Source organism: Mobula hypostoma, chromosome 1, assembly GCF_963921235.1.
Source record: "Mobula hypostoma chromosome 1, sMobHyp1.1, whole genome shotgun sequence".
NCBI classification, from domain to species: Eukaryota; Metazoa; Chordata; class Chondrichthyes; order Myliobatiformes; family Myliobatidae; genus Mobula; species Mobula hypostoma.
In genome coordinates this window covers 52,726,655-52,750,001 of record NC_086097.1, presented here as the reverse complement: position 1 = coordinate 52,750,001, position 23,347 = coordinate 52,726,655, and the positions used below count along the sequence as shown (strand labels likewise).

Sequence of the window (23,347 nt, the reverse complement as noted above, 5' to 3'; positions counted from 1 at the left end):
CTTTTCAATCTGGCCTGACATTTAAATTGGCCAAGCCTCAGGTTGTTCTTCACTTTTGGAAGTTGTTTTGATATGCTCAGGGCTGGACTCGATTCGGCATGTACCTGACATTTTGAATTCACCCCAGCGCTTAAATTAGTCAAATTTCAAGTCTTTTCCTACTCTCAGGCCAGGCCCTGGGCCCTGCCACCTCAGTTCTGTCTCGCCTCTGCTCACCTCGCCTCAACTCTGCCGCATCGAATTGCCTTCAAGTGCACTCCAGCAATGGCCAAGTATTGGCTCATGCCCTGCTCTTGGCCCCGGGCCCTAATAGCTCAACTCAGCCTGTACACACCACTTCCACAACCGTTCTGCACCTGTGAGACCTCAGTTCACACTGCAAAAATGCCAGGCCGTACAGGCAGTTCAAAAGGGAATTTACAGGCTCTTGATTGCAGTGATCATATCTGAGCAAAATGTGCAAAAGGTACTGTTTATCATTGAACACAGAAAATAGAACATAGAATAGTACAGCGCAGTACAGGCCCTTCAGCCCACATTGTTGTGCCGACCCTCAAACCCTGCCTCCCATATAACCCCCCCATTGCATGACAATGATCAAGCTTGGTTATTTCTTGACAGGTTTGGTGACTTACAGCATAAATTTTGAAGATGTATTGACATGCCTTCCCAGACTACTTAGTGGTAAATTGTCTTCTGACTGGAGTTTCCGTTCAGTAAACAAATCTTTTATCTTTGCTTTGTGGCTCAGAGACAAATGATAAGTGAAAGTGTGTAGAAAGTTAAAAGTGATATTTAACATTTAGCAACACACATCAAAGTTGCTGGTGGACGCAGCAGGCCAGGTAGCATCTCTAGGAAGAGGTACAGTCGACGTTTCGGGCTGAGACCCTTCATCAGGACTAACTGAAAGAAGAGCTAGTAAGAGATTTGAAAGTGGGAGGGGGAGGGGAGATCCAAAATGATAGGAGAAGACCGGAGGGGGAGGGATGGAGCCAAGAGCTAGCTATTTAGTATTCTTTAATGTAAAATTATAGCTTTGCAATGAAATTTACTGGCATAATTTGCAACCAGTGTGTGTAAAACAAAGATTAAAGGATTACAAAGATACCAATTATGTCATTTTCAGCCAATAAAACTGCACACATTTCTAACATCATTGTGCTATGAACGCATTCTAAAAATAACCCAATTCTTTCCTAAGCCTTGTAAGCTGTCCTCTGTGAAAAAATATCCAATTTTCTCATAAAATATGTAACAATTTGTTTCAGTCTTCCATGTAGCAGAGTTTCCCATATTAGAGAATAAATTTTTATTTTCTACTCAACCTGGTACAGAAGTAAATTAATGACTTGATTCTTGACTAGAAGAATTCATCTTTCCCCATTCCTGTGGAAACAATATGGATGTATCTTACTTCTTTTCAGAACCATTAGCTCTCAATTCCTGTTGACTAAGTGCCAATTGTTCCATAATTCATGATTTTACATGATTCAATACTTTTAGTGTACCTGTGCACCTGATTAAAGTGCAAATTTCTGACCAGCCAATCATGTGGCAGCAACTCAATGCATAAATGCATTCATACATGGTCAAGAGGGCCGGTTGTTATTCAGATCAAACATCAGAACAGTGAAGAAATGTGATCGAAGTGAAGGGAAATCTGCAGCACATTACAGACCCTTTGGCCCACAATGTTGTGCTGACCATGTAACCTACTCTAGAAACTGTCTAGAATTACTCTACTGCATAGCCCTCTATTTTTCTAAGCTCCATGCACCTGTCTAAGAGTGTCTTAAAATATACTATTGTATCCATCATCAGCGGCAGTGCATTCCATACTCCTACCACTCTCTGTGTGAATAACTTACCCCTGACATCCCCTCGGTACCCACTTCCAAGCACCTTAAAATATGCCCCCCTTATGTTAGCCATTTCAGCCCTGGGGAAAAGCCTCTGGGTATCCACACAATCAATACCTCACAGACTTTGTCTGTGAAATCATTGTTGGTACCAGATAGGGTGGTTTGAGTATCTCAGAAACTGTTGATCTCCCAGGATTTTCACACACAGCAGTCACTAGAGTTTACAGCAAATGCTGCGGAAAACTAAAAGAAATCATCTAGTGAGTAGCAATTCTGTGAGCAAAAATGCCTTGTTAATGAGAGAGGTCAGAGGAGAATGGCCAGACTGGATCAAGCTAACAGGAAGGTGATAGTAACTCAAATAACAACACGTTACAATGGTGCTGTGCAGAAGTGCATTGCTGAATGCAGAACATGTGAAACCTTGAAGAGGATAGCCTACAGCAACAGAAGACCACAAACAGCACTTTATTAGGTACAAGAGGTATAAGTAACATGGTCACTGAGTGTACTGTATATTGCTTTAAAAATATTAGAAATAAAAATGTATGGAAAAATAATCACTATGTTATTTTTTTTCTATCTCTTCATTTATCTATAGAATTCTATTCTGTAATGAACCCACTAATATTGCATTTCAACCAGAACTAAATTGAGTTGTACCTCTTTTTATGGACTATGAATGTAAATGCTGGAAATGCATGGAACATTACCCTGCATACCACATTACCAAGGTAATCAAGGTAGAAACATAGCAAGCAACTAGGGAAACACCAGCTCAGCCTGCAAAGTCCACACCCCTTGAATCAATATAAGACTATAAGATCACAAGAGACAACAGCAGAATTAGGCCATTAACCCATCGAGTCTGCTCTGCCATTTCATCATGGCGGATCCATTTTTCATATCAGCTCCATTTTCCTGCCTTCTCCCTGTATCCCTTCATGCTCTGACCAGTCATGAAACTGTCAATCTCTGCCTTAAGTATTCCCAATGACTTGGCCTCCACAGCTGCCTGTGGCAATGAATTCCACAGATTCGCCACTCATTGGATAAAGAAATTCCTCCTCATCTCCGTTTTAAAAGTATGTCCCTCTGTTCTGAGGCTGTTCTGAGTCTGGTCTTAGACTCCACCACCATGGGAAACATCATCTCCACATCCATTCTATGAAGGCCTTTCAACATTTGATAGTTTCAATGAGGTAATCGCTTATTCTTCTGAATTTCGGTGAGCAGAGGCACAGAGCCATCAAACACTCTTCATATGACAAGCCTTTTAAACCCAGAATCAGTTTTATGAAACTGCTTTGAATCCTCTCCAGTATCAGCAAATCCTATCTAAGGGGTCAAAAACAGCGCAGAATACTCCACGTGGGGCCTGACCAGTGCTTTATAAAGCCTCAATATTACATTCTTGCTTTTATATTTTAGTCCCTTCAATATGAATGCCAACATCACATTTGCCTTCCTCACTACTGAATCAACCTGCAAATTAACATCTCAGGGAATACTACACGCAGACTCCTAAGTCCCTTTGCACCTCTGTCTTTTGAATTTTTTCTCCATCTAGAAAATATCTGTGCTTTTACTTCTTCTACCAATGTACATGATCCAAACTTCCTGACGCTGCATTCCATCTGCCACTTCTTTGTCCATTCTCCTAATGTATCTAAGTCTTTCTGTAGCCTCTCTACTTCCTCAAACCTACCTGCCCCTCCATCTATCTTTGTATCTTCTTCAAACTTTGCAACAAAGCCATCAATTCCATCATCCAAGTCATTGACATATAATGTAAAAAGAAGCAGTCCCAACACAGACCCCTGTGGAACATACTAGTCACCGGCAGCTAAACAAAAAAAGTTCCATTTATTCTCACTCTTTGCCTCATGCCAATCAGCCACTCCTTTATCCATGCCAGAATCTTTCCTGTAGTACCATGAACTCATAGCTTGTTAAGCAGTCTCATGTGTGGCACTTTGTCAACGGCCTTCTGAAATGCAACATCCACCAATTCTCCATTGTCTATCCTGCTTGTTATTTCTTCAAATATTTCAAACAGATTTGACAGGCAAGCTTTTCCCTTAAGGAATCCATGCTGACTACACCCTATTTTATTATGTGCCTACAAGTACTCCGAAACCACATCCTTAATAATCAACTCTAATATCTTCCCAACCACTGAGGTCAGACTAACTGGCCTATAATTTCCTTTCTTCTGCTTCTCTCCCTTCTTGAAGAGTGGAGTGATATTTGCAATTTTCCATTCCTCCAGAATGATGCCAGAATAAATTTTTTCTTGAAAGATCTTTACTAATATTTCCATACCTCTTCAGACACCTTTTTCCGAACCCTGGGGTGTATACCATCTGGTCCAGATTACCTATTTACCTTCAGACCTTTCCCTTTCCCAAGCACCTTCTCCCTAATAATGGCAACTTCACACACTGCTGCCCCCTGACCCTCTTGAAATTCCGGCATTCTGCTGATGTCTTCCACAGTGAACATTGATGAAAAATACTTCTTCAGTTCATCCACCATTTCCTTGTCCCCCATTACTACCTCTCTAGCATCATTTTCTAGTGTTTGATATCTACTTTCCACATTCTTTTATACTTCATGTATCTGAAGAAACTTTTGGTATCCTCTTCAATATTATTGGCTAGCTTACCTTTGTATTCCATCTTTTCCTTCTGTATGACTTTTTTAGTTGCCTTCCATTGTTTTTCAAAAGCTTTCCAACCTCTAACTTCCCACTAATCTTTGCTCTATTATATGCCCTCTCTTTGGTTTTTATGTTGGCTTTGATTTCTCCTGTTAGCCGCAGATAAGTCATCCAGCCTTTAGAATACTTCTTCCTCTTTGGGATGTATATATCCTTGCCCTTTGAATTGCTCCAGAAATTCCAGACGTTGCCACTCTGCCATTATTCCTGCCTGTGTCTATTTCCAATCAATATTGCCCAACTCATCTCTCATGCCTCTGTAATTCCCTTTATGCTAATGTAATACTGATACATTTGACTTTAGCTTCTCCTTCTCAAATTGCAGTGTTAATTCTATCATATTATGAGCACTGGCCCCTAAGGGCTCCTTTACCTTAGGCTCTCTAATCAATTCCAGTTCATTGCACAACATCCAGTCCAGAATAGCTGGTCCCCTAGTGGGCTCAATCATGAGCTGCAATAAAAAACATCTCGTAGGCATTCTACAAATCCCCCCCTTGGGATCCAGCACCAACCTGATTTTCCCAATCTACCTGGATATTGAAATCCCTCATGACTATTGTAATATTGCCCTTTTGGCATGGATTTTCTATCTCCCGTTGTAACTTGAAGACCACATCTTTACTACTATTTCTGGATCAGTATATAACTCCCATCAAGGTCTTTTTACCCTTGCATTTCCTTGGCTCTACCCACAATGATTCAACACCTTCTGACCCTAGATCACCTCTTTCTAATGATTTGACTTCATTTTTTTACCAACAGAGCCACACCACCTCCTCTGCCTAGCTGCCTGTTTTTTCAATACAATGTGTATCCTTGGATGTTAAGCTCCCAACTATAATCTTCTTTCAGCTATGATTCAGTGATGCTCACAACATCATACATGGCAATTGTAAAACTGTGCTACAAGTTCATCTACCTGTTTCTGTTTACTGATCACCCTCAGTCCTGTTTTCACCCTTTTACATTGCAACTCATTCAGTTGACTGCAATTTTACCCTATTGTCCGTCTCTCCTTGCTAGCAGTCTCACTACACAATACCTCCGTTTGTAAACCACTCCTCATCCTCAGCCTTATCACTCCGGTTCCCATCCCCTGCCAAATTAGTATAAACCCTCCCAAACAGCTCCAGCAAACCTGCCTTCAAGGATGAATTGAGAGTTAAAGGGCAAAAGTTTAGGGGTAACATGATGCGGTACTCCTTTACTCAGAGAATGGTAGCTGTGTGGAATGAGCTTCCAGCAGAAGTGGTTGAGGCAGGTTCGATGTTGTCATTTAAAGTTAAATTGGATAGATATATGGACAGGAAAGGAATGGAGGGTTATGGGTTGAGTGCAGGTCGGCGGGACTAGGTGAGAGTAGGAGTTCGGCACGGACTAGAAGGGCCGAGATGACCTGTTTCCATGCTGTAATTGTTATATGGTTATATGATATTGGTCCCCTTAGGGTTCAGGTATAACCCATCCCTTTTGTGCAGGTTGTACCTTCCCCAGAAGGACTTCCAGTGATCCTTAAATCTGAACCCCAGCCCCCCTGCACCAGTTCCTCAGCCGCACATTCACCTGCCAGATCATCATATTCTTACCCTCACTGGTGTGTGGCATGGGCAACGATCCAGAGATAACTACCCTCAAGTTCCTGTTTTTCAGCTTTTCCTAGAATCTCTCTTCAGGACTTCTTCACCTTTCATACCGATGTCATTGATGCCAATATGTACCACCTCCCTTTGGAATGTCATGGACTTGATCTGAAACATCTCTGACCCTGGTACCTGGGAGGCAACATACAGTGGTATGCAAAAGTTTGGGCACCCCCAGTCAAAATTTCTGTTACTGTGAATAGCTATGCCAGTAAAAGATGAACTGATTTCCAAAAGGCATAAAGTTAAAGATGACACATTTCTTGAATATTTTAAGTAAGAAAACTTTTTCATTTCCATCTTTTACAGTTTCAAAATGACAAAAAAGGAAAAGGGCCCGAAGCAAAAGTTTGGGCACCCTGCATGGCAGTACTTAGTAACATCCCCTTTGGCAAACATCACAGCTTGTAAATGCTTTTTGTAGCCAGCTAAGAGTCTTTCAGTTCTTGTTTGGGGGATTTTCACCCATTCTTCCTTGCAAAAGGCTTCTAGTTCTGTGAGATTCTTAAGTCGTCTTGTATGCACTGCTCTTTTAAGGTCTATCCACAGATTCTCGATGATGTTTAGGTCGAGGGTCTGTGAGGGCCATGGCAAAACCTTCGGCTTGCAACTCTTGAGGTAGTCCATTGTGGATTTTGAGGTGTGGTTAGGATCATTATCCTGTTGTAGAAGCCATCCTCTTTTCATCTTTTTTACAGACAGTGTGATGTTTGCTTCCAGAATTTGCTGGTATTTAAAAAGTTCTATTTTAACTTCATCAGTCCACAGGACTTGTTTCCAAAATGCATCAGGCATGTTTAGATGTTCCTTTGAACCTTTTGAATAGAACTTTTTGGCTGCAATGAGCAAAGGTATGTTTGGAGAAAAAAGGGTGCAGAATTTCATGAAAAGTACCCCTCTCCAACTGTTAAGCACGGGGGTGGAATCAGGTTTATCAACACTCACACATGCCATGATTTTTTTTGCGCCAGCAGTACAGTGCAATACATAAAATTACTACAGTACAGTGCAAAGGTCTTGGACACCTTAAATTAAATAAGTAGTGCAAAAAGAAAACAAAAAAAAGTGAGGTAATGTACTTGGGTTCCTTGTCCATTCAGAACTCTGATGACAGAGGGAGAGAAGCTGTTTCTAAAATGATGAGTAGGTGTCTTCAGGCTCTTGTACCCCTTCCTGATGGTAGCACTGAGAAAAGGGCATGTCCCAAGGGTTGGGGGTCTGTAATGATGGTTGCTGCCTTTTTAAGGCAATGCCTTTTGAAGATGTCCTCAACATTGGGGAGGCTATTGCCCATGATGAAGCTGGCAGAGAATGCTCTCCAGGGTACATTTGCAGAAATTTGTTTGAGTCTTTGTTCTCCTGTAGTCTCCTCAAACTCCCAATGAGATATAGCTGCTGCCGTGCCTTCTTTACAATTGAAGCAATATGTTGGGCCCAGGATAGATCTTCAGAGATGGTGACGCCCAGGAACTTGAAATTGCTCACCCTTTCCACTGCTGATCCCTCGATGAGGACTGATGTGTGTTCCCTTGACTTCCCCCTTCCTGAAGTCCACCATCAATTCCTTGGTCTTACTGACAATGAGTGCAAGGTTGCTGTTGCGACACCACTCAGCCAGCTGATCTATCTCACTCCTGTACACTTCCTTGGCACCATCTGAAATTATGCCAACAATAATCGTGTCATTGGCAAATTTATAGATGGCGCTTGAGCTGTGTCTAGCCACATAGTAGTGTATGTAAGGCGAGTAGAAGGCTGGGCTAAGCACACATCGTTGAAGTGTGCCAGTGTTGATTCTCAGTGAAGAGCAGATATTATTTCCATTTCACGCTAACTGTGTTCTCCTGACGAGGAAGTCAAGGATCCAATTACAGAGTGAGGTATGGAGACCCAGGTTTTTGAGCTTATTCATTGGTACTGAGGGCATGATGGTGTTAAACACTGAGCTGTAATCAATAAACAGCATTCTGACATGGGTATTGTTATTGTCCAGGTGATCCAAAGTCGAGTGCAGAGCCAGTGAGATTGTATCCACTGTGGACCTGTGGTGGCGATAGGCAAATTGCAGCAGGTCCAGGTCCTTGCTTAGGCAGGAGTTGATTCCGGCCATGACCAACTTCTCAAAGCACTCATCACAGTCGATGTGAGTGCAACTGATTGATAGTCATTGGAGCAGCTCACCCCGCTCTTCTTGAGGATTGTCACCCTTTAGAAGTAGGTAGGAACCTCTGACTGCAGCAGTAAGAGATTGAAGGTGTCCTTGAACATCCCTGCCAGTTGGTTGGCACAGGTTTTCAGTGCCCCACTAGCCACACCATCAGGGCCTGACACCTTGTGAGGGTTCTCCCACCTGTAAGATATTGTGATGTCAGCTTCTGAGACAGAGTTCACAGGGTAATCAGATACTACAGGGATTTGCATGGCTGTAGTTTCATTCTCTGTTTCAAAACATAAAAAAGTGTTGAGCTCATCTGGGAGTGAAGTCTTACAGCTATTCAAGATGTTATGTTTCGCTTCGTAGGAAGTAAATGAACTGCAAACTCCGTCAGATCCATCGTGCATCCAATTCTGTCTCTAATGTCAATCAGAATTTTATTTTGCTCTTAAAATAACCTTCCATAGGTTGTACCTGGACCTCTATTATAGTTCTGTATCACCAGTCTTGAATGCCACTGATCTAGCCATCAGTAGACTATGAGTTTCCTGGTTCATCCACATCTTTTGGTTTTGGGATATCAGGTATGTTCTCAAAGGCACACACTCATCCACACAAGTCTGATGAAATCAGTAACAACAGTGGTGCATTCATTCAGATTTGAAGTTGAATTCCTGAATATTGCCCAGTGAACCGACTCCAAGCAGTACTGTAAACACTCCCCCATCTCTCTTGGTCATCCTAGTGTATAAGGTTAAGCTTACAGCAGCAATAGAAATTCCAAAATAAGCCAATCTCTTCTACTCCGGTTACAGGGCTGGCAGCTACCCAACAGTGGAAAACTGATCACGTGTTCTGTCTGAAAACTGCAAAATAAATCCAATTCAGCCAATTATTATCCTATCAGGCCTTCTCTCAATCATTGGCAAAGTAATGAATATTACCTTCAATTGGCAGAATTTTCCAATACCCTGCTTATGGATGGTTGACACAGTCTTCACCAGATCCACTTGGCTCCATGCCACAGGGCTGCCCTGGTTCAAATAAGGACAAATGAGCTGAATTTCAGAATCAAAGCTTCAAAGTTAATTTATTATTAAAGTACGTGTGCAGTACAAAGGCAGCCATGAAACAAAGAAACTGAACCCCGTCAAAGTAAACATCGAACACCCAATGCACAAAAAAACAACAAATCATGCAAACGGCAAAAAACGAGTGAATAACACACAGAGGATTAAACATCAAACCGCAAAATCCTTGTAACAGTCTGGGAATATTCAGTTAGATTAATTCCATATAGTGCTGGGCCATTTGCTCACTGCAGGCAGCAGAGCCAAACTGCCCCAATCAAAATCACATAAAATAACAATAAAAATAGGAGTAATCAGAAATCGGAAACAAATATAACTTGAACTGCAGCGTCCTCTAAGAATGAGTCCAATCCACAGACTGCACAGATCAAATCTTGCCCACGACCCAAGACTCATGCAAGGGAGATGGAGAAGAGTCAAACTCAGGCAGATGTGGCAAAGAACACCCGTTCGCCTTCCACTCTTGTCCTTATTGACTTCAATTTTAGTCAGCTTTTTCATCGACAAGTTGGTCAAGAATTGGGGCAATCATGGATTCATGCTCCACCATTAAATTGCATACTCCGTTCTCAACCTTGCTCTCAATCACATCAAATCCACTCAGACACAGCAAAAGTGCCAGATCGCTCAGTCAGCCGAAAAACACAGGATCAAAATGCAAATTCCAATCACACACAGATTAGTGGGAGAAGTATACTTAAAAGAAGAAGGAGAAGAAGAAGTAGTTTTGTGAATGTCTGCAGGATGTCACCATTAATTACTGGTGCCATCTTGCTCATTCAAATGTTGCCTTGACAACAAGGCAGTATTTAGCCAAATGTGGCATCAAAGAGCATTGGTAAATTTGAAGTCAATGTTTGTAGGTGAAATTGCTATTTTCATGTAATGAACAGAAGGATAATGCATATATCCCCCTTCATCAATCTAGGTACGTATATTCAGTGTTGCAAATTCCTAGAACAATAGGTGAGTAAATGCAATACTGGAATGTAGGCCATCCAGTTGTCCAGCACTGCCCTTCACATGAAATCCAGTGACAAAGCCAGAACCATGAATCACCTTGCAGCTACACCAGGGTCACTGCCAACTGTGTATCTGTTAGGAACAGCAAATCTACTCATTTGAATGAAGAAGAAACATTACTAGCAAAATGAAAAAGACTAAGATGAAATTTTTTTATTGTTTGCTTTAAAGCAGGGATGGCCAACCTATGGCGCATGCACCAAAAGTGTCGCATTGGATGATTAGAAGTGGCACATTACACTCCAATGATAATAATAAAAAAAATAAGGCTACTCATGCAAGAAGTACTAACCAAAAACCAATTTGTAGAAAAAAATCTATAACAGGAATTCAAGTAGCTTAGAGCTAGAAATGGGTTTTACTGAGAATAAATCTAAAACTTAGAAATTATTTTTAGCGATTTTATTAATTCGTGCACATCTTTTGGCGAATGTTATCTTTTTCCACATTAATCTGTTTTCAATTAAAAAAAAGTTCGATGAGTCAAACTAGGAAAGAAGAACTTTTGTTCTGCAGTTGCTCTATAACTCGTTGATTACTTGTTTGATCCTGAGGCACCAGGCGTCTGCACCAGCGGTGCGTCGCAGGTTTTTGCCAGTCAGTTTACAATTGACACTCGTGCGCTACGGAGTTGTGCTTTGTTCGTCCTTTGTGAATACTTGCAGTTTTTCACTTTTTCGAAAAGTAAGCCTTACTTCTACATTCAGTTACCCATCACAGTGCACAAGAAAATGAGCAAAAGAAAAGCAGAAAGTGATAGTAAGCATGAATTCAATGAACAGCGGGAAAATGAGTTCTTACTTATAGCGGGTCCGTCAGGAAAACGGTTGTGCATTGTTTGTGAAAACACTTCCTCACATAATAGAAGACATGATCTTAATAGACACTATAAAACACAACATCAGACTGAAATAGAAGGAAAACTGAAGCTAGTGCTTGGGTCTGTGTTACAGAAAGAATATGTGGTTAAGAAAAAGGAAGAAATCAAAAGAAGACAAAATATATTGTTAAAAGTCTCATTAAGGTAAGTAATGTTTATCTTGTTTTTATATTAAATCAATATATCATGTAAAATGCTAAATATAATGATATTAACATATTTTTACAAGAATTGAATGGGGGTGCAAGAGTTGTATGGCGCATCTGAACTCGTGCATGAAAAAATTGACGCATAGAATGTAAAAGGTTGGTCACCCCGCTTTAAAGTATCTAATCGTTTAAAAAGTATTTACGAGTAATTCGTTTTTATTTTTCTAATGTAGTTGCCCTAACCTTTTCTCAATACTTCTAAGTTTCTGAGAGCCAAGAATTCCAAGGGTGTGGCTTGATCAACAGTCAGTTTCTCAGACAGTTTGTGAGCGTTGCTAGTTCTAACCTGTCAACAAGGCAGCATTGCATCATCTAATAGTACCTGTGAATTGATGTATATTATGGTATCTGCAAAAGCTTAGTCTGCAATTTTCTTTACTCCAGTGGTGAGTGTGGGTGGCTTAGCCATAGCATCAGCTTCTGACATACAACACTTTTATGAGTTATCAAAGAGATCACTCTGCAATGAAAGCAAACTCATGTTATATCATTTAGTTACAAACTACTGAAGCATAGAAGCAAAAGATAACACACAATAAAACAAAGCAGTATGTAAAGTATTTATTATTCACTTATCTAATCTACACTATATGATGATGTTGGGATGGCTTTTAGCTCAGGAATGAATATCCCAACTAAATGAGAAACAGAGTTCATTCAATTTTTTGTTGCAGTAGGAGGAAAACAGCCAAGAAAAAGGGGATATCTGGAATCAACAGTGTGTACAAAACTTAAAAGTTACTGGTGAATGCAACAGGCCAGGCAGCATCTCTAGGAAGAGGTACAGTTGACGTTTCGGGCCAAGACCCTTTGTCAGGACTAACTGAAAGAAGAGCTAGTAAGAAAGTTGAAAGTGGGAGGGGGAGGGGGAGGGGGATATCTGAAATGATAGGAGAAGACAGGAGGGGGAGGGATGGAGCCAAGAGCTGGACAGTTGATTGGCAAAAGGGATATGAGAGGATCATGGGACAGTAGGTTGAGGGAGAAAGAAAGGCGGGGGAAGCCCAGAGGATGGGCAAGGGGTATAGTGAGAGGGACAGAGGGAGAAGAAGGAGAGAGAGAAAAAGAATGTGTGAATATAAATAAATAAATAACGGATGGGGTACGAGGGGGAGGTGGGGCATTAGCGGAAGTTAGAGAAGTCAATGCTTATGCCATCAGGTTGGAGGCTACCCAGACGGAATATAAAGTGTTGTTCCTTCAACCTGAGTGTGGCTTCATCTTTACAGTAGAGGAGGCCATGGATAGACATATCAGAATGGGAATGGGACATGGAATTAAAATGTGTGGCCACTGGGAGATCCTGCTTTCTCTGGCGGACAGAGCGTAGGTATTCAGCGAAACGATCTCCCAGTCTGCGTTGGGTCTCGCCAATATATAGAGGGCCGCATCGGGAGCACCGGACGCAGTATATCACCCCAGCCGACTCACAGGTGAAGTGTCGCCTCACCTGGAAGGACTGTCTGGGGCCCTGAATGGTAGTGAGGGAGGAAGTGTAAGGGCATGTGTAGCACTTGTTACGCTTACAAGGATAAGTGCCAGGAGGGAGATCAGTAGGGAGGGATGGGGGAGACTAATGGACAAGGGAGTTGCGTAGGGAGCGATCCCTGCGGAAAGCGGGTGAGGGGAGATGGAAAGATGTGCTTAGTGGTGGGATCCCATTGGAGGTGGCAGAAGTTATGGAGAATTATATGTTGGACCCAGAGGCTAGTGGGGTGGTAGGTGAGGACAAGGGGAACCCTATTCCTGGTGGGGTAGCGGGAAGATGGAGTGAGAGCAGATGTGCGTGAAATGGGGGAGATGTGTTTGAGAGCAGAGTTGATGGTGGAGGAAGGGAAGCCCCTTTCTGTAAAAAAGGAGGACATCTCCCTCATCCTGGAATGAAAAGCCTCATCCTGAGACCAGATGCGGCGGAGATGGAGGAATTGTGAGAAGGGGATGGCATTTTTGCAAGAGACAGGGTGAGAAGAGGAATAGTCCTCCCTCACTACCACTCGAGGCATTCACCAGCAACTTTTATGTGTGTTGCTTGAAATTCCAGCATCTGCAGATTTCCTTGTGTGTACAAAACATTCTGCTTATGGGAAATGTTTGTTCACTTTCAGTACTGAGATTAAAGATTTTTCTACTTTTATCCCTATTTCCTAATCTGTTTTTGAACTGAAGCAGAATCTAGCAAGTTAAGCCTAAAAGCTTCACTCTGAGTGATCCATCTCTCCATTCCAACAGATGATCAGGAGGATTCAGTATTGGTGAATATACTCCTGGCTCGGAGCCCTTCACGTACTGGGTCAGAACCGAGCTAAGTGAATGTTGCCATTCTCCATAGTTCACTAATCCAAGGGGGCTTCTGTATGAAGAATCAGGCTTCTCATGGAAGTCAAATGCACATGGCGCCTACTATGCAGAATAACTGTGCTAATTGTACAAGCATAACTAAATTTTAGGCTACCTACGACTTTAGCTTTCTGTGTCAATGATATTCTGTGTTCTCCGTCCTCATTGTCTTCGAATGAAATGTGATGGAAGATTGAGGGGCAGTAGGTAGACTTTCAGTTTGGCACGTGACAGCTTGTCAAACAGTATTGAAGTATTTCAGAAAATGACTGTTGCTTGAATTCAAACTATCTCAAGGCATGCCATATGCTTTGCTCTACACTCTGTCCGCCAGAGAAAGCAGGATCTCCCAGTGGCCACACATTTTAATTCCACATCCCATTCCCATTCTGACATGTCTATCCACGGCCTCCTCTACTGTAAAGATGAAGCCACACTCAGGTTGGAGGAACAACACCTTATATTCCGTCTGGGTAGCCTCCAACCTGATGGCATGAACATTGACTTCTCTAACTTCCGCTAGGCCCCACCTCCCCCTCGTACCCCATCTGTTACTCTTTTTAATGCACACATTCTTTCTCTCACTCTCCTTTTTCTCCCTCTGTCCCTCTGAATATACCTCTTGCCCATCCTCTGGGTCACCCCCCCCCCCGTCTTTCTTCCCGGACCTCCTGTCCCATGATCCTCTCGTATCCCCATCTGCCTATCACCTGTCCAGCTCTCGGCTCTATCCCTCCCCCTCCTGTCTTCTCCTATCATTTTGCATCTCCCCCTCCCCCTCCAGCTTTCAAATCCCTTACTCACTCTTCCTTCAGTTAGTCCTGACGAAGGGTCTCGGCCTGAAACGTCGACTGCGCCTCTTCCTATAGATGCTGCCTGGCCTGCTGCGTTCACCAGCAACTTTGATGTATGATGCCATATGCTTCTTTATTTGCCCCATTGCCATCTCTATCCCATTGTCACCTGTGATGGTCCTCTCAATTTACATTTAATCTCTCCTACTTTCTAGCCTTTCACCATCTTTTGTTTTGTTCCCTCTTTCCTTCCTTTCTCTGCATGTTATACATTCTTAAATCTCCCAGTTCTCATAAAAGGCTATTAAACTGACATGTTAAATAAAACACAAAATTCTGGGAGTGTTAAGCAGGTCAGGCAGCATTTATAGAAAGAGAAAACAGAGTTAACATTTCAAGTTAAGAACCATTTATCGGCCTGGGTGCCTGGTTGATGCCTGACCTGTTAATTATTTTAAGCATCTTCTGATTTATTTCGGATGTTCAGCATCTGCATGTTTTGCTTATAAAAGCTGAACGTTAATGCTTTCTCTCTCCAGTGAAGATTCTTGATCTGCTGCTTACGGTATTTCCATCCAAACTGCACAATCACTGCAAGACTCCTGTGTTTTTGTACTCTATCCCTCTGTAATAAAAGTCAAAGTAGCTTTGTGCTTGCCATTATCACTCACTGGGTTCCTTGCCTGAGCATTTGTGCTATTCAAATCCTTAATAGCTAACAACTGAAAAAAATATAATCTGGAAGCAGCAAAAGTGAAAGTTATCATTTCAAATCCCAAACACGAGGAAATCTACAGGTGCTGGAATTTCAAGCAACACACATAAAAGTTGCTGGTGAAACACAGCAGGCCAGGCAGCATTTCTAGGAAGAGGTACAGCCGACACTTCAGGCTGAGACCCTTCGTCAGGAGTAACTGAAAGAAGAGCTTGTAAGAGATTTGAAAGTGGGAGGCGGAGGGGGAGATCCAAAATCAGATCCCACTTTCAAATCTCTTACTAACTCTTCTTTTAGTTAGTCCTGACGCAGGGTCTTAGCCCAAAACGTCGACGGTACCTCTTCCTAGAGATGCTGCCTGGCCTGCTGCGTTCATCAGCAACTTTTATGTGTGTTATTTCAAATCCCTTTAATTTCCCAATTAGCAAGTAAGGAAAATAACACTTTGGAGCATGGATACAAAAGAAATTGGAATTATGGTCCAATGGCACTATGCCTGTGAAAAGTATAATTCATTTTCTGAAGTTGCACTGCTGGGTACTCCTACTATGCCAGGCTGTGATTGTCTTCAGACAGAGAAAGGGATAAACAGAGCCTGTAGCTATCCCACTATATTTGAGACCATTTCATATTGGAAATATTTGATTGCTTACTTCTACAGGGAGAACTTAGAGTATCCTGAACAGTGATGTGGGAAGAGATTGGAAGCAATTTCCTGTCCAGACCCATTTCCATCTCATCCTGAACTGGAGTCAGATATGTCTGGTTGGAACTGAGTCCAAAGTCTTAGCTAATGGATTTGAAAGAGTACGGTCAGAAATTCATTGTTGTTGAATTACTCTTTTTTTCCCTCAGGGATTGGGCTTCTTGTTTAACATTAAAAGACAGACCACAATTCAGTCAGGGGTTGTGGGACACCAGCAGTCATAGATTTGTTTGTTCATATAATTTTGATGCAAAAAGTCTTTGGAAGTTTTGCTCAATAATGAAACAAGGTTTTAATGACAGCCTTTCAGATGATGGCATCCTTTTTATTGAAAGTCCTAATGCAAGCATATTTAATTGGGTAAAACTTCTTTTAAACAGTATTAAGTCTTATTTTGAGGTTTGCAATCACAATCTATTTACATACATATGTTTTTAAAAGCTGAGAGAGTTCAAAGTTTGCTTCCGTCACTATGAAAGGAAATGAAAACCATCTGTGATTAACCTGAGTGAGGTTTTAAGATGCACCCATGGCATGATAAATCTAATCTTGTAAATTATATATATCTTGATATGAACAATTAAAGCCATGCTAATAGGTCTAGATTGATACTCAATGACAAAGGCAGTAACAAAGGAGTATTATTCCCAAACTCTTTCTTGTTGTATTGGGTTGTGCAAGTGAAGATCCCTGTTCTGGGAAAACCAAGAAGTTAAAGCTTTCTCCATGACACACAGAGATACATCTTAATAATATAGTTGTCTTCTGCAGTATGGTTAAAAATCAATTTCAAGTTTCTGTTGCAAATTAAATTCTAACCACAGCATTCATATACATGTGATTCTCTGAAAACAAAGTTATCAGTAGAGACTGATGCGCAGAGGCAGGGCATTCAAATCAAATTAAGTAACTAAAAAGAAATTTCAGTGGGTGTAAGGTTGATAATGTCATTAATAGATTTTAAGATGACTAACACCAGAGTGGTTGAAGCAGACTCAGTAATGACTTCTGAAAGGAAATGATGAATACTCAAGGGGGAAAGCACTGGATGAGGCATCAGAATGGATGGGGCAGTACCAGATGCACCAGCAATGGGGTAGGAAGTGAATGTAGCCCTTGGCTCAGTAACCAATGAAATATCTTCAACCTGATAAAAAGCCCCGCAGGTAATATCAGAGTTCTCTATGCAAACACTGCAGTGCAAAGGTGCTTAAGCCATAAGGCCATAAGATATAGGAGCAGAATAAGGTCATTTGGCCCATCGAGTTTGCTTTGGCATTTCACCACGGCTGAGAGAGCGTGAATTCCACAACATCACAATGACATCATCTATACTGTGGATGGTATTTTTCAACAGAAACTGATGCAAGATTGTCTAATTTATGATCTATGATTTTAGTTCTGAGTAATCACTCAAAGTCAACAAATAGAGTCATTAGAGGTCCAGAAATTACTGTTTTGACAGATGACCCTGCCTGAGTGAACTGTGACTTACACTGAAAAACAATGTCATTCCAAGATTTCATTATGACGAATGTCCAGGGCCACAGTGGTATATTTATGAGTCTGACAAGGGGTCATTTATGAGATGGGAATGGATCAATGCGAATGATTGTGGGCTTGGAGCTGTAGTGTATGAATACATCTCTGAATACATAAATCTCCTTCAGCCACACGGCAGTCTTTTTTTAAGAACTGCTCTAGTTAACCAAGAAGTGCTTATTAAAATTCAAATTCACTTTCCAGTGGGTCTTATCACCAATTGCGCTGTACCTGCTTGCCAGAAAACAACGAATTTCACAACTAATGTCAGTGATAAAGCTCTTGAATCTAATTCTGAGCTGTAATGTCTATAGACAGATAACAGCGATTTTGTTTTACTTTAGGGTCCCCCAATTGGTGGTCAGTGCTAAATGTCACACCACTCAGAGCACCAGGGGTGAATAACAATTTCTCTTCATGGCTGAGTATATTCCAGTCTCCATGAGCGAAGCAAGTTGTGGGCAATGTGGGTTATGATCATGAAGAGAATTTCCTCAGGCAAGATACAGAAACGTTTAAGGTTATCTGCAAAGCTAGTAGCAGCAACCAAAGAACATGGCCTTTTACATGGTTCCTGCTGCTAAATTTGTAGATGATTATCTTGTTGCTTGCATTGAGAATGTCTGGCCTGTACCTAAACCCAGCACGTTAATTTGCAAGCACACATGATTTCAAGGCCAATAACTTGCTTACAGCATTGGTTACTGATTCTGCACATGAAAAAAGAGATGAGAAAAGCTTAAAAAATAACAGAAGCACTGCTATGGGTGTCAAAATTAACCTTGAGTGAAGCAGCTACTTTCTAGTTTCTATGCTCTCTTCCCAGGTGTGATACCTAGCTATGAATTTGTGTATGAAGTTCATTGTCACTGCTCTATTCAATTCCATATTTTATCTCAGAGGCATATCTCGGACAGTGTTTACTCATCTCTCCCCCCCTCCCCACTTCTGATCTTCCTCTTTCCTTCCACCCATACCCCGCCCTCCCTGTCCTGATTGTATACACACATTTAACCACAGATCCCTCCTCCCCCATGTGGTTCTTGCTCCATATCCCCTTCACCTTCCTGCTATTGGTTTTCCCCTTCTTTACATATCAGATTCGAGCACTGGTAACCTTGTATTCCTGCTTATCACTGTCCTAGCTATCTCCACTCTCACCTTCCAACTACCTGGTTCAATCTGCCTTTCTTTTGCCTGCCCCCATCTATCCACCTGCCTTTGTCTCCCAACACCATCCCTTCTCCTCTCCAACCTGGCTCCATCTATTCTATCATCCTTCACCCATTTCCAGTCCACCTATCTCAACCCACTGCCTTTCCTCTTTACACTGGTTATCTCGCCTCTCCAATCTTGGTCATATTGCAGGGTTTTGACATGAAATGTCACCAACTTCTTCCTCCATTTCCCATAGCAGATTTTATCTGAGTCATCTCGCAGGTCACAGAGGGGAAAGTTCATGACTCACTAACATTTTGAAATAGTTACTTCTGATGATGGGAGTTAAAGGAAAAGCTTTTATCTGTGGTGTGAACATTTTGCGTGGCAAGTGCTATAAAGCTGTTTGATTTCCAAAAGCGTTTGATTGAAATGCTACCACTGATTTAAAGTAATGGGAATTAAAGGCAAAAGCTGGGAATAGAGAAGAAAGTGTCAGCAGTTGGCAGATAGATTTCAACACGTAAAAGTATTAATTGATTCACTTTAGAAGGTTGAATTTGAAGGCAGAATACAGGATTAATTGCAAGATCTTTAGCAGTGTGGAGGAACAGAGGGATCTTGGGATCCTCATCCACAGATTTTCAAAGTTGCTTAGAAGGTTTACTTGTGTGTTGGTCTTCATTAGTTGGAGGATTGAGTTCAAGAGCCACAACGTAATATTGCAGCTCTATAAAACCCTTGCTAGACCACACTTGGAATATGGTGTTCTGTTCTGGCCACCTCATTATAGGAAGGATGTGGAAGCTTTATAGAGGGTGCAGAGAGACTTACCAGGATGCTGCTTAGGTTATAGAGCATGTCCTATGCAGAAAGGTTGAGCAAGCTAGGGCTGAACCCACCCTTTGATTTGGAGCAAAGGCGGATGAGAATTGACTTGATAGAGGTGTAGAAGATGATAAGAACCATAGTTTAAGTGGCTAGCTAGAGACTTCTTCCCCAGGGTGGAAATAGCTAATACGAGGGGGCATAATTTTAAGGTGATTAAAGGAAAATATGCGGGGAGGGGTAAGCATTCTTTGTAGAGACTAGTGGGTGCATGGAACAACCTGCCATGGATATGGTAGAGGCAGATACATTAGGGACATTTAAGAAATTCTTAGATAGATGGATGAATGAAAAATAAGGGCTATGTGGGAGAGTACGTTTAGATTGACCTTGGGGTAGATTAACTGGTTGGTCAAAAGGTCTGTACTCTGCTGTAATGCTCTATGTTCTATGTTAAGTGCACATTAGCCTAATATTGGTTATCCTACAGTTAACTATTGATAAACAAGAGAAAATCTACAGATGCTGGAAATCCAAAGCAACACACACAAAATGCCATAGGAACTCAACAGACCAGGCAGCATCTGTGGAAAAGAGTAAACATTCGAGGTTTCGGGCCAAGACCCCTCATCAGGACCTCTCTTTACCATAGATGTTGTCTGGCCAGTTAACTATTGATAATCAGTTCCATCAATACACCATCTAATGGTGATATTAATGCATATGTTTCTCTTTTACACATTGAAAATAAATGTCAGTTTAGCTAAAATAAAAACATAAAATACTGGAGGCAGTCAGCAGCTGTGAAAAAAGAGCTGGAGCTAACATTCCATGTTGGAGGCACTTCAGAACCACTTCTAACCAGTTTAACTAGTTTTTATGCTATAGAGACCGCTCAGCAATCGCCAAATTCCAGAAATGCTCTGCCAGCAATATTTCCAAAAACAACCCGCCTAATGTTCTGGGGCAAAATTATATTTTTGACCATGATTTACAGGCAGAAGTCCAGGACCACACCGCTTCAGAAAAGCAAGAGGCAGTTTCTGGAGCGGGTTGATTAGAAGAAAGCAGCTCACAGAAACATCTGATCCTGAGCCATATGGTAGATCCAATCTCTCAGACACATTGTCATAACAATCATCTTTCATATTATGGAACAACAGATTGCTCCATTACTAACTCAACTTGATTACAGCACAGTTTGACGCTGGGAGCAAAAAGCTATTAACATGGATGAAATTTCATTATTGTATGGTAATTTGTGGCTTTCAGACTGTTAAGTTCATGTTTTGAGTTTGGATATGCATTAATGAATGCAGGATTAGAGATGTGAGAAAAGCACAGAGAATGCATTAATTCTTTATCTAATCAGGGACTGCATAGGGAAATGAGAGACAAGAACATTAGAAATAGATGCAGGAACAGGCTGAATGGTCTCCCAAAAATTCTCAGCCATTCCATAGAATCATGGCTGATCTTAGCCTCAACCCCAATTTTCCACCCATTTCTCAAACCTCTTAGCTCCCCTCTTGCGCTCATGTCTATTGATTTCAGCTTTGAATATAATTAGTAACAGCCTCCATTGTTCACTGGAGTAGAGAATTCCAAAGATTTTACAAACCTCTGACAGAAGGAATTCCTCCTCACTTCCATCCACTGATTCTGAATCTGTGCCTTTAGTTCGACATATACCCACCAAGAAAAAAAACTTCTTCATATTATCCACACAGTAAATCCCCTCAGAGTCTTATACATTTCAATAAAAAGACCTTTTTTTTCCTGAATTGCAATGAGGAAAGGCACATACTGTACTATTCAACCTTTCCTCATGAGACAACCCTTTCATCCCTCTGAACCAGCATAATGACTGTCTCTGAACTATCTTCAAAGCAAGTATATCCCTCCTTAAGTAAGCAAATCAAACATGTTCATAGTCCTCCAGGTGAGGTCTTCAATGGCTTTATATTCAATCTCTTTGTTATATAGCCCAACATTCTGATTGCTTTCTTGATAACAAGCTGCATACCTGCATACCAGCTTTCTCTGGTTCATATTCAAGGATACCCTAATAGTGCTTCCATTCAAACAATATTTTGCTTTTCTAATTTTCCTACCAAATTGAATAATTTCTCCCTTCTCACGTTATGTTCAATCTGCCAGACTTCTTCTTGCTCTTGCAACAAATCTATATTTCTTAGTGGATTTTTTCATATCCTCACATAATTAGCCTTCATACCCATCTTTGTTTCATCAGCAAATTGTATATATGCTCACTCTCTTCAAGCACATCATTGTAAATATTGTAGGTTCTAGTATTGATAGCTTGGCATTTCGCATTCTGACACTGCCAAGATTTGCAGAGAAACTCTCTTTCAACAAATTCCAGGGATGCCCTGAATGGCCTTTGTACCTTCGGCTCCCTTAAACACAACGCAGATCTTCCAATATTTAGAACAAACATTTGGGGAGATGTGGCTTCTTACTTATCTGGTCCCCTTTATATGCCCCTCTAAAGATCTGTAGGTTATATCTTCAGATGGTTCCTTAAGGTTGTCGTTGCTGGAGGGTAATGAGGACAAGTTCCCACTACCTATTAAGTGCTCCCAATGGCATGCATTTCAAATAGCCTCTGACAACCAAGTCCAGCTCCTGACCTTCAAGTGTAGCTAGATACTAAGCTGTGACAGGAGAAAGGGCAAAGTCGGGCTACTCGTGCTTTAAAACCGATTATTTCAGGCAGATGGGGCTTGTCAGCCATGGTTGGCTGCTCATCTCGGAGAAGGAAAACTCTGATTTCAAACCTCTGTTGCTTTGTGGGTATACCCTCTCATGGGAAGGTTTCAGGACGAAACCCCAAGGTAAAGTCTGGAGCTGGAGTCCCTAAGACAGTCTTTCATTGAGTTCAATGCTAACTGGCAACTCCTGCAACACCGCTGATGCCAAACTGCGTTGGTCGCTGCTGTTGCTTCAGTTGTGTGGAGAGGAGAAGCCTGTTGCATGGGCAACAGCTTGCTGTCCATATCATACTGCCTTGGATTGCATAGACAGTTAGGACGCCACCTCCATGGAGGGCCTGCTATGCCTTCAATTACTTGAAGCAGCTTCCAGCCGTAGGGGAGGAATGAGAACTCTTGGCTTAGGTTTTCCCCAGTTCTGGAATTATCCAACTCACGACTTACCTTGTGAGGTGAAGATGAGCATCCCTTCAGAGCCAATCAGAAATAATGGAGAAATGTTATAGGTTTCATTGGTGGGAGACTTTCACTTCCACAGTAATTCCAAAGCTTGCACTCTGAGTAAAGTATAAACAATTTTAACGGAACCAGAAAACCTCATCATTCTGGCACCAATCCAGGATGTTTTGAAATTTCACATGAAATAAGCATGCCAGAAGCAGGGTTGGACTTTTCCCAAGAAACTGATCCACTAGACTTTTCAATATTAAATCAAAATTCCTTTTACCACAGATTGAAAAAGGTCTTAAAATGCTTTTGGTTGGAAGAAAAACAATTAATTCCAGTTTATTAAAACCTTCTGTTTATTTTGAGTCAATAAGCTTCCATGGACAATTTCAAAATATTGTCAGTTTCAGCAAGCTGGAAGTTAAGTTAACTACGGTGTTCTAGGCTAATGAAAATCCAAGAAGGTTGATGAATGATTTTCTGATAAGTGCAGGTTG

The 23,347-nt window shown here is 41.5% G+C and overlaps 1 long non-coding RNA gene across 1 annotated transcript; it reads right to left on the bottom strand.

The window, feature by feature from the left end:
• Positions 1–1,348: 1,348 nt before the first annotated feature.
• Positions 1,349–22,951, bottom strand: LOC134346949 (uncharacterized). The gene is made up of 3 exons (XR_010018051.1): positions 22,848–22,951; positions 9,330–9,419; positions 1,349–1,389 (listed from the first exon to the last, which is right to left on the bottom strand). It is a non-coding gene; the product is annotated as an uncharacterized LOC134346949 (long non-coding RNA).
• Positions 22,952–23,347: the final 396 nt, after the last annotated feature.